This window comes from Scyliorhinus canicula, chromosome 6 (assembly GCF_902713615.1).
Source record: "Scyliorhinus canicula chromosome 6, sScyCan1.1, whole genome shotgun sequence".
NCBI classification, from domain to species: domain Eukaryota; kingdom Metazoa; phylum Chordata; class Chondrichthyes; order Carcharhiniformes; family Scyliorhinidae; genus Scyliorhinus; species Scyliorhinus canicula.
The window spans coordinates 208,685,784-208,700,880 of NC_052151.1; the positions used below are offsets into that span (position 1 = coordinate 208,685,784).

General features: G+C 46.4%; 1 pseudogene; it reads right to left on the reverse strand.

Moving 5' to 3' along the window:
- Positions 1-364: 364 nt before the first annotated feature.
- LOC119967845 overlaps positions 365-15,097 on the reverse strand; it is a 156,014-nt pseudogene continuing 141,281 nt past the window's right edge.

Sequence of the window (15,097 nt, forward strand, 5' to 3'; positions counted from 1 at the left end):
CCCCCCACCCACAAACAGTAAACGGTAACAAATACAAAATCAATCTCCTTAACAATAACAATGATCCCATCCTCCCACCACCCCAAGCAATGCCCCCCCTGTCAAGATATGCATCCAATAAAACAAACCCTCCCACAGTGGAAACAAAAAACAAAGGAAAAAAAGAAAAAAGGAGTCCGGGACCGCCCATGGTCACCATAGAGTCCACCCCCCCCAACACTCAACACCGTCCAACCTCTAAAAGAGTGCCGTACATGATACCCAAGAGTTGTAAAACCCCCCCCCCCCCCCCCCCCCCCCACAACCCCCTCCTCCCCTCCTCCCATCCACTGCCTCTTGTAAAACCCCTTCCCCCAATCTCAGTTCCTTCCCCTCCAACTTTCCACCCCGGCTAAACCACTTATTCCGCATTCTTTGTCTCATGGTATTTTTACTTGCATTTGCGAAGAGAGTGGCTGGGAGAGACTGTTTTACATGTGCAGCCATTTTATCTAGGGCATATTCTTTCCCCGGAATTGAACCAGTGTCAGTACCAAAATATTATCAACATGGGGAATATAGACACAGTCCAATAATTTAAACGCCAATAAAAATTCCGGGAATTCAAGTGCAAATCACTGGAGTCTCTTTTAACATTGATCAAATGCATCATATATTCTTCCATGGACTGATCCTCTGATTTCCAAATCCTATCAAAGATTGCCCAGGCTTCATATGCTTCCAATAGCCTATCTACAAATCAAACAGAAGATGCAATTCCCCTTCTTGATCCAGATAATCCCATCCATTTTACACTGAGAATACCTTATTCCGTATCTTACTTTTGTATGGTAACGATAATGCTAATGGCATACCTTGCTTCTTTTGGGGTATGGAGGTAACCCAGGTCCACAATACAATTGCAGCTTTCTATTGCTGACATGGTTCAGAGTTAGACAAAAATGGTGGCTCGGTCAAAACTTGCAATTTTGCACCATCCTTCTGCCATTCCAGAACTTAAATTGTGAAAAACAATCCACTTCTTTTCCACAGAAGGATTGAGATAAAAGGTTTAATGCAAAACAATCAATCACCAAACTAAAAGTTCATGTTTTGTAACCATTGTCACTTCCAACCAGGGTCTATGGTGGAAGAATCATGCAGTCTGGTCTTTTAGGTTCAAGCCACTTTATTGGAAGATACTCCCTCAGTGCTAGTACCTTTTATTGGGCCATCAACTAATTAGAAGAATACAAATTAACTGATGAACAAATTAAAAGGAGCCACTCCCTAAGAACAATCGGAGCACAGCCCAAAAGGAATAAAGAGGGAACGCAAACTTAAAGAACCATTAAACCAAAATGTGAAAATCGGGGTCGATACAGCAGTCCAACCCCTGTGGTGCCCACCGAGCACGGAAGGCCTCGAGTGTAGACACCGCATGCTCCCTTTCCAGGGACACCTGGCTGTGAATGAGGCCGGGGAAAAGGGGCAAATGGTCAGGTTGGACGATCCCATCGATCGCCCGCTGCCTCCTCAGTGCTAGTAACCAACAAGAAATACCACATTAAAGTGCTCCAGCTGTCTGTATGATAGGATAATCAATGTCACATGGTTAACTAGCAATTAATTACCATATACTGTGATTAATAGTACATTGGCACAGACTGATCCCCACCCTGGGTCCTTCCTGTCTGTACATTTTCCCAGTGCCCCATTGGGGAACATTCAGCCCCGGATCTCCTGTAGAAGCAACACTGTGGGGCCGGGAGGCGGAGTCTGGTGGGACCGGGAGGCGGAGTCTGGTGGGGCCGGGAGGCGGAGTCTGGTGGGGCCGGGAAGCGGAGTCTGGTGGGGCCGGGAGGCGGAGTCTGGTGACCCTGTTGCTGGGCCTCTGATGTCACAATGGGAGATGACACTCACTCAGCTCGAGCTGGGAAACGGCCAATAGGATTTCAACCTGGAGCCCGGCCGGTTAAAGGGGAGGGACAGGAAATCAGAGAAAAACGTTCAGAGAATCAGAGCTGAAATGCTCAGATATTGAAATGTTCACACTGCCACACTCAGTCCCGGTCTGGATTCCTGCAGCGACTTTAGCCGATTTTTCCCATCCGGACTGAACTGATTCCACATCAGCCTAAAAAAGATTAAAACAGAAAATAAACAAATTGAACAGCAGTGTAAATAACAGGGACTGGAGTTAATGGAATAAATCTTCTGGTCGTTGGATTATTAGAGCTCAGACATACGGCTGAAGATGGGGACTAGGATCCTGTGCATGTTCTGACGCATGCACCTTCGTGGGAATTGCCCCAGTGGTTTAAACTTCCGTTGGGAATTCCACTGCTGCCTGGGATGCTGTGTGAATGTCTCTGACTGTGAGTTAGAGTTGGAGACTTAGGACAGATCCACAGGACTTACTTTGATGGTAACCCAGGAAATGTTAGAGAGTGTAAAATCTGGTCTAAAACCTGGGCAAATCCAAAACCAAGTCTCCAGCAAGCCCAACTCACCACCAGGCTGCACTGATCACCGCCAAAGTAGCCACTCCCCCCCCCCCCCATCCATCTCAACTACACCCACCCTAACCAGCCCACCAACCTGACTACTGGCCCCCTTGACAGATTTGGGCTTGACTACACCAAGTCCTGTCTACCTGGTGTTCTGGCTACGCCACTGACTCAATCCCATTACCCTCCCCAACCTGACCCCATTAAGCCCCAACCCTGCTAATGCAACCAGCTGACAGGAACTCCCAGCACTCGCGCCACCATCCGACTCGAGCTCTGACAACCCCCCCCCTCCCCTCACCCCTCCCCTCACCCCTCCCCACTATCCCCCAGCTGCCCTCCCAATTCCTCAACTAACCACCCGGCCGACACGACTATACTCCGGACACTCCCCAACTCCCGACAAACCACTGACGCACCTCACCCACCCACCAACCTAGTCACTCAAATCAATAACTAAACTATCAATAAAAAGACCAGACCTCTAACTGCCATATAGCAGTTAGTGCTGTAATTAGGGCAGTCTCTTCCCCACCCTACTCTGCTCCGATGGAGCTTCCCAGGTCACTGCCAAAACAAATATGCAACAGTTTCACGTTGGGCAGAATCTTCGCGCACAGCAGCAATCCGCTTATCATCATGATGTTATTGAGCAGTACAACTGAATAGATTAACAGAAATTAACCGAGGGACAAAGTAAAAGGGGCTGCTCCTAGTAGGAACACAGCCCAAAAATAGCAAAAGTGAAACGGAAACTAAAAAAACCCATCAAATCAGCGTGTGCAAAGAAGGGTCGATAAAACAATCCAACCCTTGTGGAGCCCACTGAGCACGGAAGGTCTAGTGTGCCCGTGGACACCACATGCTCCCTCTCCAGCGACACCTGCTCGCTTATCATCATCGCTGCTTAGAAGATTCAAGACAATTTATATTTTAAATTCCCATTTAAATTTCTATTATTGTACTAATGAGTATGACAAACACTCACTCGATCCGCTTAAGGCTCTTGCTGGTCTTTATGAGGTGGCAGAGAGCGGGGACAGATTGGTCTCTGAAGGAGTTTGTGTCCAGGTTCAGATACGTCACTGACTGATTTCTACTCAAGGCGGAGACGAGATCATCAGCACAAGAACCTTTGAGGCTAACTTTGCTAAGACTGGGGATCAGAAGGAGAAAAATAACACAATTAGAGTAAATCCCCGGTGTTTCAAAGAATATCATTACTAACAATAATAATGTAAAGTGTGAGACATTCAAAAAGCACAACTTGCAATTATATAGAAGGGTAAATACTAAAATGCTGGAAAAGAAATATACCTGGAATATATTGGGGCAGCATGGTAGCATAGTGGTTAGCATCACAGCTCCAGGGTCCCAGGTTCGATTCCCGACATGGGTCACTGTCGGTGCGGAGTCTGCACATCCTCCCCGTGTGTGCGTAGGTTTCCTCCGGGTGCTCCGGTTTCCTCCCACAGTCCAAAGATGTGCAGGTTAGGTGGATTGGCCATGATAAATTGCCCTTAGTGTTCAAAATTGCCCTTGGTGTTGGGTGGGGTTGCTGGGTTATGGGGATAGGGTTGAGGTGTGGACTTGGGTAGGGTGTTCTTTCCAAGAGCCGGTGCAGACTCGATGGGCCAAATGGCCTCCTTCTGCACTGTAAATTCTATGATTCTATGATACTCAGCAGGTGAGGCAAGTAATTGTGAATAGAGGAACAGAAATAGAGTTTGAGCTTTCATTAGAAATGGGAATAGCGATGGTGGTGGGGGTGGGGGGGTGGGGGGGGAGGTGTTGAAGCGACAGGGGTGGGTTTTGGGGGATGGGGCGGAGAAAGAACAATATGGAATTGCAGGAGTGAATAAATGACAAAAGGAATGATGGGAAAAGACTAAAGCACAGCATTCCCAATGTCCTTATGCCCCTCCAGAGAGACAAGCATGGGATGGTCAAGGGCTCAGAAATTGAGTATGTGGTCTGGTTGACGATAATGGCTGTGAATTTACCAGAAGCTAGGCAATCCCAACCATGGGGCTGGAAATAGATGATGTGCCCGTGCGGACAGGATAGGCAGAGTTACGAAGGTGATATTGTCAGGGCCTGACAATTAAAGGCTGGCAGGCAGGGTCAGCGGTTCACTCAGGCAGTGAGCCTTACATCAGTGGTAGGGAAATTATTGGAAAGGGTTCTTAGAGATAGGATTTACTCACATTTGGAAACAAATGGACTTATTAGCGATGGACAGCATGGTTTTGTGAAGGGGAGTCGTGCCTCACTAATTTGATCGCGTTTTCGAGGAAGTGACAAAGATGATAGATGAGGGAAAGGCAGTAGATGTTGTATACATGGACTTCAGTAAAGCCTTTGACAAGGTACCTCATGGTAGACTGGTACAAAAGGTGAAGTCACACGGGATCAGAGGAGAGCTGGAAAGTTGGATACAGAACTGGCTTAGGCACAGATGACAGAGGGTAGCAGTCGGAGGGTGCTTTTCTGAATGGAAGGCTGTGACTAGCGGCGGTCCACAGAGATCAGTTCTGGGGCCTTTGTTGTTTGTGGTGTATATAAATGATTTGGAAGAAAATGTAGCTGGTCTGATTAGTAAGTTCGCACACAACGTAAAAATTGATGGAGTTGCGGATAGTGAAGAGGATTGTCAGAGGATACAGGTTCCTTTTAGCCAACTCTGATCTCATAGCCTTTTAACTGACTTTAAGACACTAGACTTTAACCCAGACATTTCACCCTCAAAGTGAAGGTGACATTCTATCATGTTATGATTACTGCTGTCGAGGAATCTTTACTTTAAATTCATTAATTCATCCTGTCTCATTGCACAGTCACATCTAAAATAGCCTGTTCTGTGGTTGGCAATAGAACGCACTTTTTCATAGAAAACATTCTATGAAATGTGTATGAAATCCTCTTCCGTTCAACATTTGACAATCTGATTCATTGAATCTACATAAAGATTAAAATCACCCATGATTATTGCAGAGCCTTTTTCAGCAGCCATTTTTTATTTTTGTATTCTCTGTCTGAAATTGCGACCAGTGCCAGGATTCCCAAAAGTGATGTCTTTGCTTTGCTAATTCCTACCTCGACCACAAATATTCTATATCTTGATCATATGAATTGAGTAAGAAATCTTACAACACCAGGTTAAAGTCCAAAAAGTTTATTTGGGATCACTAACTTTCAGAGCGCAGTAACTTCCTCAGGTAAACTAAGGACACAGTACTAATATTGGTTGTTTCAAAATCACCACTTTCAGTGTCGTTATCATGTCTTAAGCATTTTCTTCTAAAATTGCTGGAAGTCATTTTAGTAAAAACTAAACAAATAGTATTGGAAACCAGCCTGACTAGTTCAGTAGACATCCTTAATTTTGAGCAAGTTAAATAATAAATACTTCATTAATGGATATGTCAGAAAGGCTGGAAATGTAATTTGGAATACAAATTTAAATAACTTTTGCAATTATAAACATTATTAACTTTTTTTAAAATTTAGAGTACCCAATTCATTTTTTACAATGAAGGGGTAATTTAGAGTGGCCAATCCACCTAGCCTGCACATCTTTGGGTTGTGGGGGTGAGACCCACGCAAACACGAGGAGAATGTGCAAACTCCACACGGACAGTGACCCTGGGCTGGGATCGAACCTGGGACCTCGGCGCCGTGAGGCAGCAGGGCTAACCACTGCGCCACCCTGCTGCCCTCATATAAACATATTATTAACATTTGATTATTAAAACAGTCTTCTAAAGTTTTGTGAAAATAAGATCAGTGTGTGCTTCTTAGGCTACAGAATAAAAAGATACCATCAATGTTACTCTTGACGAGGAGGACTGAATAGGCCTTGCCTAACCGACCTGAACTCCAAATGATAGACAGTTATTTGACCAATTATTGGTTGAGACCCAAGTCCAGCTTAAATTATTGATATTGTTTGAGAAGAAGCACTGTTTAAAAATGAGACAATGTGTATAATCACCAAAAAAAAATAATGGGCTAATTCTTTTTTTTAAATAATATGTTATTGAGGTATTTAAAAAAAATTATAATAATAACATAAACAATGATATCAACATGATAAAACTGTTTATCACCCCCAGCCCAATCTTCACGCACCCCAACCAAACAACAACTATCCGCCACCCCCCCCCCCCCCCCCCCCCCCCCTCTTGGAATACTGCATCTGCTGACATTTAATTTTCCCCGAGAAAGTCGACGAACGGCTGCCACCTCCGGGTGAACCCTAACATTAACCCTCTTAAGGCAAACTTTATTTTCTCGAGATTGAGAAACCCGGCCATGTCACTAACCCAGGTCTCCACACTCGGAGGCTTCGAGTCCCTCCAAATTAACAAGATCCGTACTCGGGCTACCAGGGAGGCAAAGGCCAAGACATCTGCCTCATTCGCCCTCTGAAGACCCAGATCTTCCGACACTCCTAAGATCGCTACCTCCGGACTCAACACCACTCGTGTTTTTAGCACCGTGGACATTGCCTTAACAAAACCCTGCAAAACCCTCTAAGCTTCGGGCATGCCCAAAACATGTGGACATGATTTGCTGGACCTCGCACACTTATCCTCAACCCCGAAGAACTTGCTCATCCTAACCGCTGCCATGTGTGCCCGGTGGACTACCTTAAATTGTATCAGGCTAAGGAGGAGGAGGTATTAACCCTGCTTCGTGTCATGATATGCAAACATGCAACCAATGAACACTCAGAATAGGACATAACCAATGGGCAGTCAGGACACTCAGAGGTAGCATCACCACAAGGGGGCATGACATAAACACTATAAAAGGGATGAGGCACTCACACCCTGCCTCTTTCCACAGACAGACATCTAGAGAGTTAGACAGGGTCACACCCCAGCACGTGGCTTAGAGCAAGCTAGTACAGTTAGACTGAGTTACTACAGTTAGATTAGCAGAGAGTCAAACTCATTTGCGAACTGTGTTAATAGTTCAATAAACACATTGAACTCATTTCAGAGTCTGGAGCATCCTTTAGTTAAGACTGCATCAAGTAGCAGCCTGTGTTATCCGAAGCAGCAGAACACAACATGATACCAGGCGTGAATGTTCAATCTATTTAGTTCAACCCAGCAAGATCCGTGACAACCAGCTACTGAATACAGGCACAATGGACAAGATTCAGGCTCCTCATCAGCTCAGGGCCACCAGCAATCTTAGTGCCAACTGGCGATCATTCAAGCAGAAATTTCAACTATACGTAGAAGCATCCGACCTCAATGGCGTTACCAATGCTCGGAAGATAGCTCTTCTACTCACCACTGCGGGTGACCATGCGATAGAGAACTTCAACTCCTTTCACTTTTCCGAAGGGTAGGACAAAACAAAGTACCAAACAATCCTGGACAAATTCGACAGCCACTGCGAGGTGGACACCAACAAAATCTTCGAGCGCGACAACTTCAAGCAGAGGATGCAAGATAAAGACAAATCCTTCAACTCCTATGTAACTAACCTTAGACTGCTAGCGCAATCCTGCAACTTCGGTGATATCACTAACTCCATGATCAGAGACCAAATCGTTTTTGGAGTCCACTCTGATCCTCTGAGAGAGCAATTGTTGAAAATCAAGCACATGACCCTGCCGGTTGCGATTGAAAAGTATACTGTGCATGAGCACTTTAAAAATCGCTATTCACAGTACAAAACGACAGAAACTGAAAAACAAGCCTCCCACGAGGTGGAGAGTGTTCAAGTGTGCAACACCTAATGCATGACTCTGATCCAGGCAGTGCAACAGATCCAGATGATGAATACCTGGACAACACTTACCGAGTGGGCATTATTACAAAGTGCGAATACGCCACACCGGACATATCGTGAGTCCAATCAATCCTGGCCATGGATTGCGAGGATGAATGGCATGCAGTAATAGGTCAACCACAGCTCCATCCAGTTCAAACTCGACACAGGTGCCTCCGCCAACCTGATTTCGCAGGTGGACTTCAAGAGAATCAAGATGCCCCCCACAATCCTTCTAGATGCCTGCAAACTCCTGGCCTACAATGGAAACGCAATCAAGGCACTGGGGTCCTGCCATCTGCAGGTGTCCAGCCGACACACACAAGCAAGCTTAGTCTTCGAGATTGTTAAACCAGGCAGGGCGTCCCTGCTAGGTAGGCACGCCTGCAAGCAACTGAACCTCATTCAAAGGGTCTACACCATGACGCCGTCCCATTCGGATCTTCGGGCCAACATCGACGACATCCCAGCCCAGTACCCAGATGTATTTAGCGGGATGGGGACGCTGCCGTACGAGTACAAGATTCTACTGTGTCCTGATGCCAAGCCAGTGGTCCATGCACCGCCACGAGTCCCTGCTCCACTGAGAGAGAGCCTGAAGGCAGAGCTCAAGAGTCTACAACAAAAAGGCATAATCTCCAAGGTCACTGAACCAACTGACTGGGTTAGCTCGATGGTGTGTGTAAAGGAGCCTTCGGGGGACCTACGCATCTGCATTGACCCCAAGGATCTAAACAAAAACATTATGCAGGAACATTACCCCATCCCGAAGAGGGAAGAAATCACAAATGAGATGGCACATGCGCGCTTCTTCACAAAATTGGACGCATCCCAAGGATTTTGTCAAATCCAACTTGAAGAATCCAGCAGAGGTCTCTGCACCTTCAACACGCCTTTTGGCAGGTTCTGCTACAACCGAATGCATCATCTCGGTATCAGAGATTTTCCATCGCATCATGGAACAGATGATGGAGGGAATAGAAGGGGTTTGTGTCTACGTTGACGATATCATAATCTGATCCACAACCCGAGAGGAACATGTGTCACGACTTGAGAAAGTATTCCGACGCATACACGAACATGGTCTCAAGCTGAACAGGTCCAAGTGCTGTTTTGGGACATCTACGCTGAAGTTCCTAGGTGATCAGATTTTGCGATACGGTGTGCGCCCGGACACAGACAAAATTAAAGCCATCGAGGCAATGAAAGTCCCTGAGGACAGGAAAGACCTGCTTCCTGGGAATGGTCAATTTCATTGACAAGTTCATCCCAAATTTAGCCACACACACCACGGCCCAACACAACCTGGCGAAAAAAATCAACTGCCTTTGAGTGGAAGGCAGAGCACCGAACAGAGTGGCTGGAGCTGAAAGACAAGCTCACCATTGCACCCGTCCTTGCATTCTTTGACCCAGACTGAGAGACCAAGATATCCACAGATGCGAGTCAGGGTGGTATTGGGGCGGTGTTGCTTCAAAGAGATGACACATCATCCTGGGTACCAGTAGCATACTCGTCACAGGCAATGACACCCACTGAGACCAGATATGCGCAGATTGAGAAGGAGTGTTCAGGTCTTCTCACCGGCATCCAGAAATGTCATGATTATGTCTACGGCTTGCCGACATTTACTGTTGAGATGGATCGTAGGCCTCTGGTCCACATCATCCAAAAGGACCTGAATGACATGACGCCTTGTTTGCAGAGAATTCTGCTCAAACTTCGGAGGTATGATTTCAATTTGGTGCACATACCTGGCAAGGAGCGCATCATCGCCGATGCATTGTCCCGCTCCGTCAACTCACCCAGTGAACCACTGGAGATCACCCAGCACATTGAATTGCAGGTACAACTGTGTGCAAGCACTCTCCCGGCAACAGATGAGAAAACCGTTCTCATCCAAGAAGAGACGGCCATAGACCCCCTGTTGCAGCGAGTCATCCATAACCTCAGCAATGGCTGGCAGAAAGGGCAATGCCCTCAATTCTACAACGTTAAGGGTGACCTGACGCTGATATACGTCTCCAGAGCATGGTGCTGCGGCAGATTCATGAGGGACACCTGGGCGTAGTAAAATGCAGACGCAGGGCCCGGCAAGCTGTCTACTGGCCCGGCATCAACCAGGACATCACGAACATGGTCCTGAACTGCGAAATCTGTCAGAGGTTCCAACCAGCGCAGAGCAAGGAGACGCTCCAACCACATAACCTAGAGGCCTTTCCATGGTCCAAGGTTGGCATTGACCTATTCCACGCGAATGGTTGCGACTATATCGTAGTTGAAGGATTTCGACTGTGTCAGTTGAGGGATTTTGAAACCATTCAATTCAATTTAATTCAAGGTTACCAGCTGCACTTGCGATTACTGGAACGCAGTAGAAATTCAAGTTAAAACTTGTCATGTGCAAATAAGAATTGTTTTATTTGTCTTCTATTGATTACAACTTGAAAGTAATTTAAAAGGCAATTCGTAGACAATTTGAAGCTTTCAAAGAATCACAGGAATTATCTTCTTAGACAAACAGCTCGAAACATAACTTTTAAAAGTCAAAGTCTGAAGTCAAAGTCTGAAAATGAAATATGAATACAGAGGGACAGTGAATAGTTCAGATCAGCATAGATGCTTCTAACCTACCAACAAAAACTATCTGAAACTCTTTCTCTCTATCCTAAAACTCTTTCCCTCTCTCTCTAACCCTCTCTCTCTCTATCCTAACCCTAACCTAGCCTAACCCTAACCTAACTCTCTAAATTGGCGGCAAAATCTTCTATTGTTATACTATTTCATATCTGTCTTAAGCGATCTGATCACACCCCAATATAATCCTAATTGGTTTGGGTTAGACTCAAACACATTTGATTTGATGGCAAGCTGTCCATCTTCAATATGTACTTGTGCATGTTAAAGAATGAAATATTGTGCTTTATCAAATCCAGCAAAAACTGGTCTAATGCTGACCTACCTATTGCCACAATAGAGACCTCATGCTATCTCGTCATATCATGCTGGACATGACACCGAAAATATAATTCAAACGGTCTATTTCAATCTAGTAAAGTAAATTATGCTGCTTTTATAAAATTGTTGTTTTGAGAATGTTGGAATCAAATATATATATTTGATTCGATGTTCTAATTGTCCATTTATTAAAAACAAGGCAACATAGTCTAAAATGTTTCAGCTTGTACAAGTTATTGGATGTATTTCACCCTAATCTCGAACGGTGTGAGAACTGTAGAACCTTCACTCCTGGCACCTCGTTGCCATGGATTCAGATCTTGTCCTTGGAGAAATGTAATGAAAAGTGTTTAACTTATCAGACTTCTGTGTTACTTTAAAACTATGACAATGAGTTTGCAACATATGTGTTTTCTTTAATTTTAAAACTGGGGATTAATATTTACGCTTAAACAGCTATCTTTTACCTATATTAGGTGTATTAGAAATACCTGGCTTCTACAGTAATCATCGATTACTTTTTGAGGGCGGGGCCGGGGTGTAGGGGGGACGGGGCGGGGGGGCGGGGCGGGGGGGCGAGGGCGAGAGGGCGGGGGGGCGAGGGCGAGGGGGGGGCAAGGGGGCGAGGGCGGGGGTGCGAGGGCGAGGGGGCGAGGGCGGGGGGGGCGAGGGCGAGGGCGGGGGGGGCGAGGGCGAGGGGGGCGAGGGCGGGGGGGGGCGGGGGCGAGGGTGAGGGGGGGCCGAGGCCCGAGGTGAGGGGGCAGGGCCGAGGGGGGGGCGGACGGAGGGGGCCGCCCTGGGGGAGGGCGGCCACCGCGCATGCGCTGGTTGGCACCGGCCCAACTGCGCATGCGCGGGACCCGAGTCTCTGGCGCCCCCTAGCACATGCGCCCCGGGCGACTGCCCGAGTTGCCGGTGCCTTGGGCCGGCCCTGTCTGCACTATCCGCAGTCCAATGGCAAAGTCGAAAAAGGAGTGCACATCGTTAAGCAGCTCATCCGCATGTCCTCGGACTCTGCTTCCAACATACACCTTGTACTACTTGCGTACCGTGCAACTCCCTTGTCTACTGGCATGTCGCCAGCTCAACTGTTGATGAGCAGAGAAAGTTGCCCAGTATTTCCTGTACACAAAAACCAGGACAAATCCAACCCAACCAAATGCCGCCCGTCAATTACTCTCAATCATCAGTAAAGTGATGGAATGGGTCATCAAAAGGGCTATCAAGCGACAGTTAAAAATAACCTGCTCACTGACTCTCAGATTGGGTTCCACCAGGGTCACTCAGCTCCTGACCTCATTACAACCTTCGTTCAAACATGTACAAAGGAACTGAACTCCAGGGTTGAAGTGAGACTGACTGCCCTTGATTGAGCATGGCATCAAGGAACCTGAGCAAAACTGGAGTCAATGGGAAAAAACTCTTAACTGGTTGGAGTCATAGCTAGCACTAAGGTTTTGGTTATTGAGGTCAGTCATCTAAGTCCCGGGGCATCACTGCAGGAGTTCCTTGGGTAATGTCTATGGTGATATGCATCACTATAGCTACACAAGGGATTACACATGGACTAGCTAGACACTAGAGGAAGCACCAGAAACATGACACCAAGACACTCAACCAATAGGTCAATAAGATAGGACACGACCAATGGGCATTCACGATACACACAGAGGTGACACGACCACAGGGGGGCATTATACCAACCCATATATAAAGGACACATCACACATGATCTTTCTCTTTCCAGTGGAGACAGTCAGTGAGTACAGACACAGGGTTGATTCAATATCACACCCACCACGTGGATTGTAGCAGACTGGTTTGTCAGTCTGAGTAGCTATAACAGGATTAACAGTAGTGTCGAACCCAAGTAGGAGAATTGTAAATAGTCTAATAAACGTGTTGAAGTTATTGCCACGTCTGAACCTTCCTTTGTCAGAGTGCACATCAAGGAAGCCGCTTATGTTTCACCAAGAGTATAACAAGACAATATCTTAAGTCAAGCCATGTGCAGCTGTTTAATCAATGACCTTCCTTCCAACATAAGATCAGATTTGAGGATGTTCACTGATGATTGCACAACGTTGAGCACCATTCGTGACTACTCAGTCACTGAAGCAGTCCATCTGAAAATGCAGCAAGTCTTGGACAGGCTTGAGCTGACAAGTGGTATGTAACATTCGCACCACAGAAGTGCCAGGCAATGACCATCTCCAATCAGAGAGAATTAAATCATTGCCCATTTACATCCAATGGCATTACCATCACTGAATCCCACGCAATCAGCATACTGGCGGTTACCACTGACCAAAAACTGGATACAACTCACCATAAAAATACTTTGGCTAAAAGAGCAGGTCAGAGGCTATGAGTCCTGTGGCAAAAACCCACCTCCTGACTCCCCAAAGCCTGTCTAGCGCTTCATGGAATAAGTCAGGAGTGTGATGGAATGCTCTCCATTTCCCTGGATGAGTGCAGCTCCAACAGCACTCATGAAGCTCGACACCATCCCTAAAAAGCAGCCCACTTGATTGGCACCCCTTCTACAAACATTTAATCGCTCCACCACCGACACTCTGTCGTAGCAGTGTGCACCATCTACAAGATGCACTGCAGGAACTCATGAGGCAGGAGTCCCCAAGGCTCCTGAGGCAGCACCTGGCAAATCCACAATCTCTACCATCTAGAAGAACAGGGGCAGAAGATGCCCAACAACATCACCACCAGGAACACCAGCACCTGGAAGTTCACCATCCTGAATTGTAATTATATCACTGTTCTTCCACAGTCAATGCGCTGGAACTCCCCCTCTAAGATTACCATAGGTGTGCTTACACCATGTGAACTGTAGCGGTTCAAGATTTGTCTGGCAAAATTTGGCTCCAACTCCATCTACAAGTTTGCTGATGACACGACCATAGTGGGCCGGATCTCGAATAACGACGAGTCAGAATACAGGAGAGAGATAAGAGACCCTAGTGACGTAGTGTAATGATATCAATCTCTCAATCTCTCCCTCAACGTCAGCAAAACTAAAGAGCTGGTCATTGACTTCAGGAAGCAAAGTACTGTACACACCCATGTCTGCAACAATGGGGCCGAGGTGGAGATGGTTGACAGCGTCAAATTCTGAGTTATACACATCACTAACGATCTGGTTCACTCACATCGACGCTATGAACAAGAAAGCACAACGGTGCCGATACTTCCTCAGGAAACTAAGGAAATTCGGCATGTCCACACTGACTCTAACCAATTTTTAAAGATGAACAATCGAAAGCATCCTACCTGGCTGCATCACAGCCTGGTATGGCACTACAGAGAAATTACAGAGTCATGAACACAGCCTAGTTCATCACGCAAAACTACCTCCCATCCATTGACTCTGTCAACACTTACCACTGCCTTGGGAAAGCGGGCAGCATAATCAAAGATCTCTCCTTCCCGGGTTATTTTCTCTTCCAACTGTTCCATCAGGCAGGAGATACAAAAGCCTGAGAACACGCACTAACAGCTTCAAAAACAGCTTCTTCCCCGCTGTTACCAGACTCCTGAATGACCCTCTTCTGGACTGATCTGATTTCTTCACACATATTCGCTACTGAGTAGTACTACACTCCTGTATGGTTTACCCGATGCCCGTGCCTTTGTATTTACATTGTGTATTTATATATGTCCTATGTTTTTTCATGTATGGAACGACTTGTCTGGATTTTACGCATAATAATACTTTTCAGTGTACCCCGGGACACGTGACAATAAATCAAATCAAATAAGGCAGCACACCACCAGCTTTTCAAGGGTAATTAGGGATGGGCAATAAATGCTGGCCTAGCTAGCGAAGTCCATATCTTGGAAGA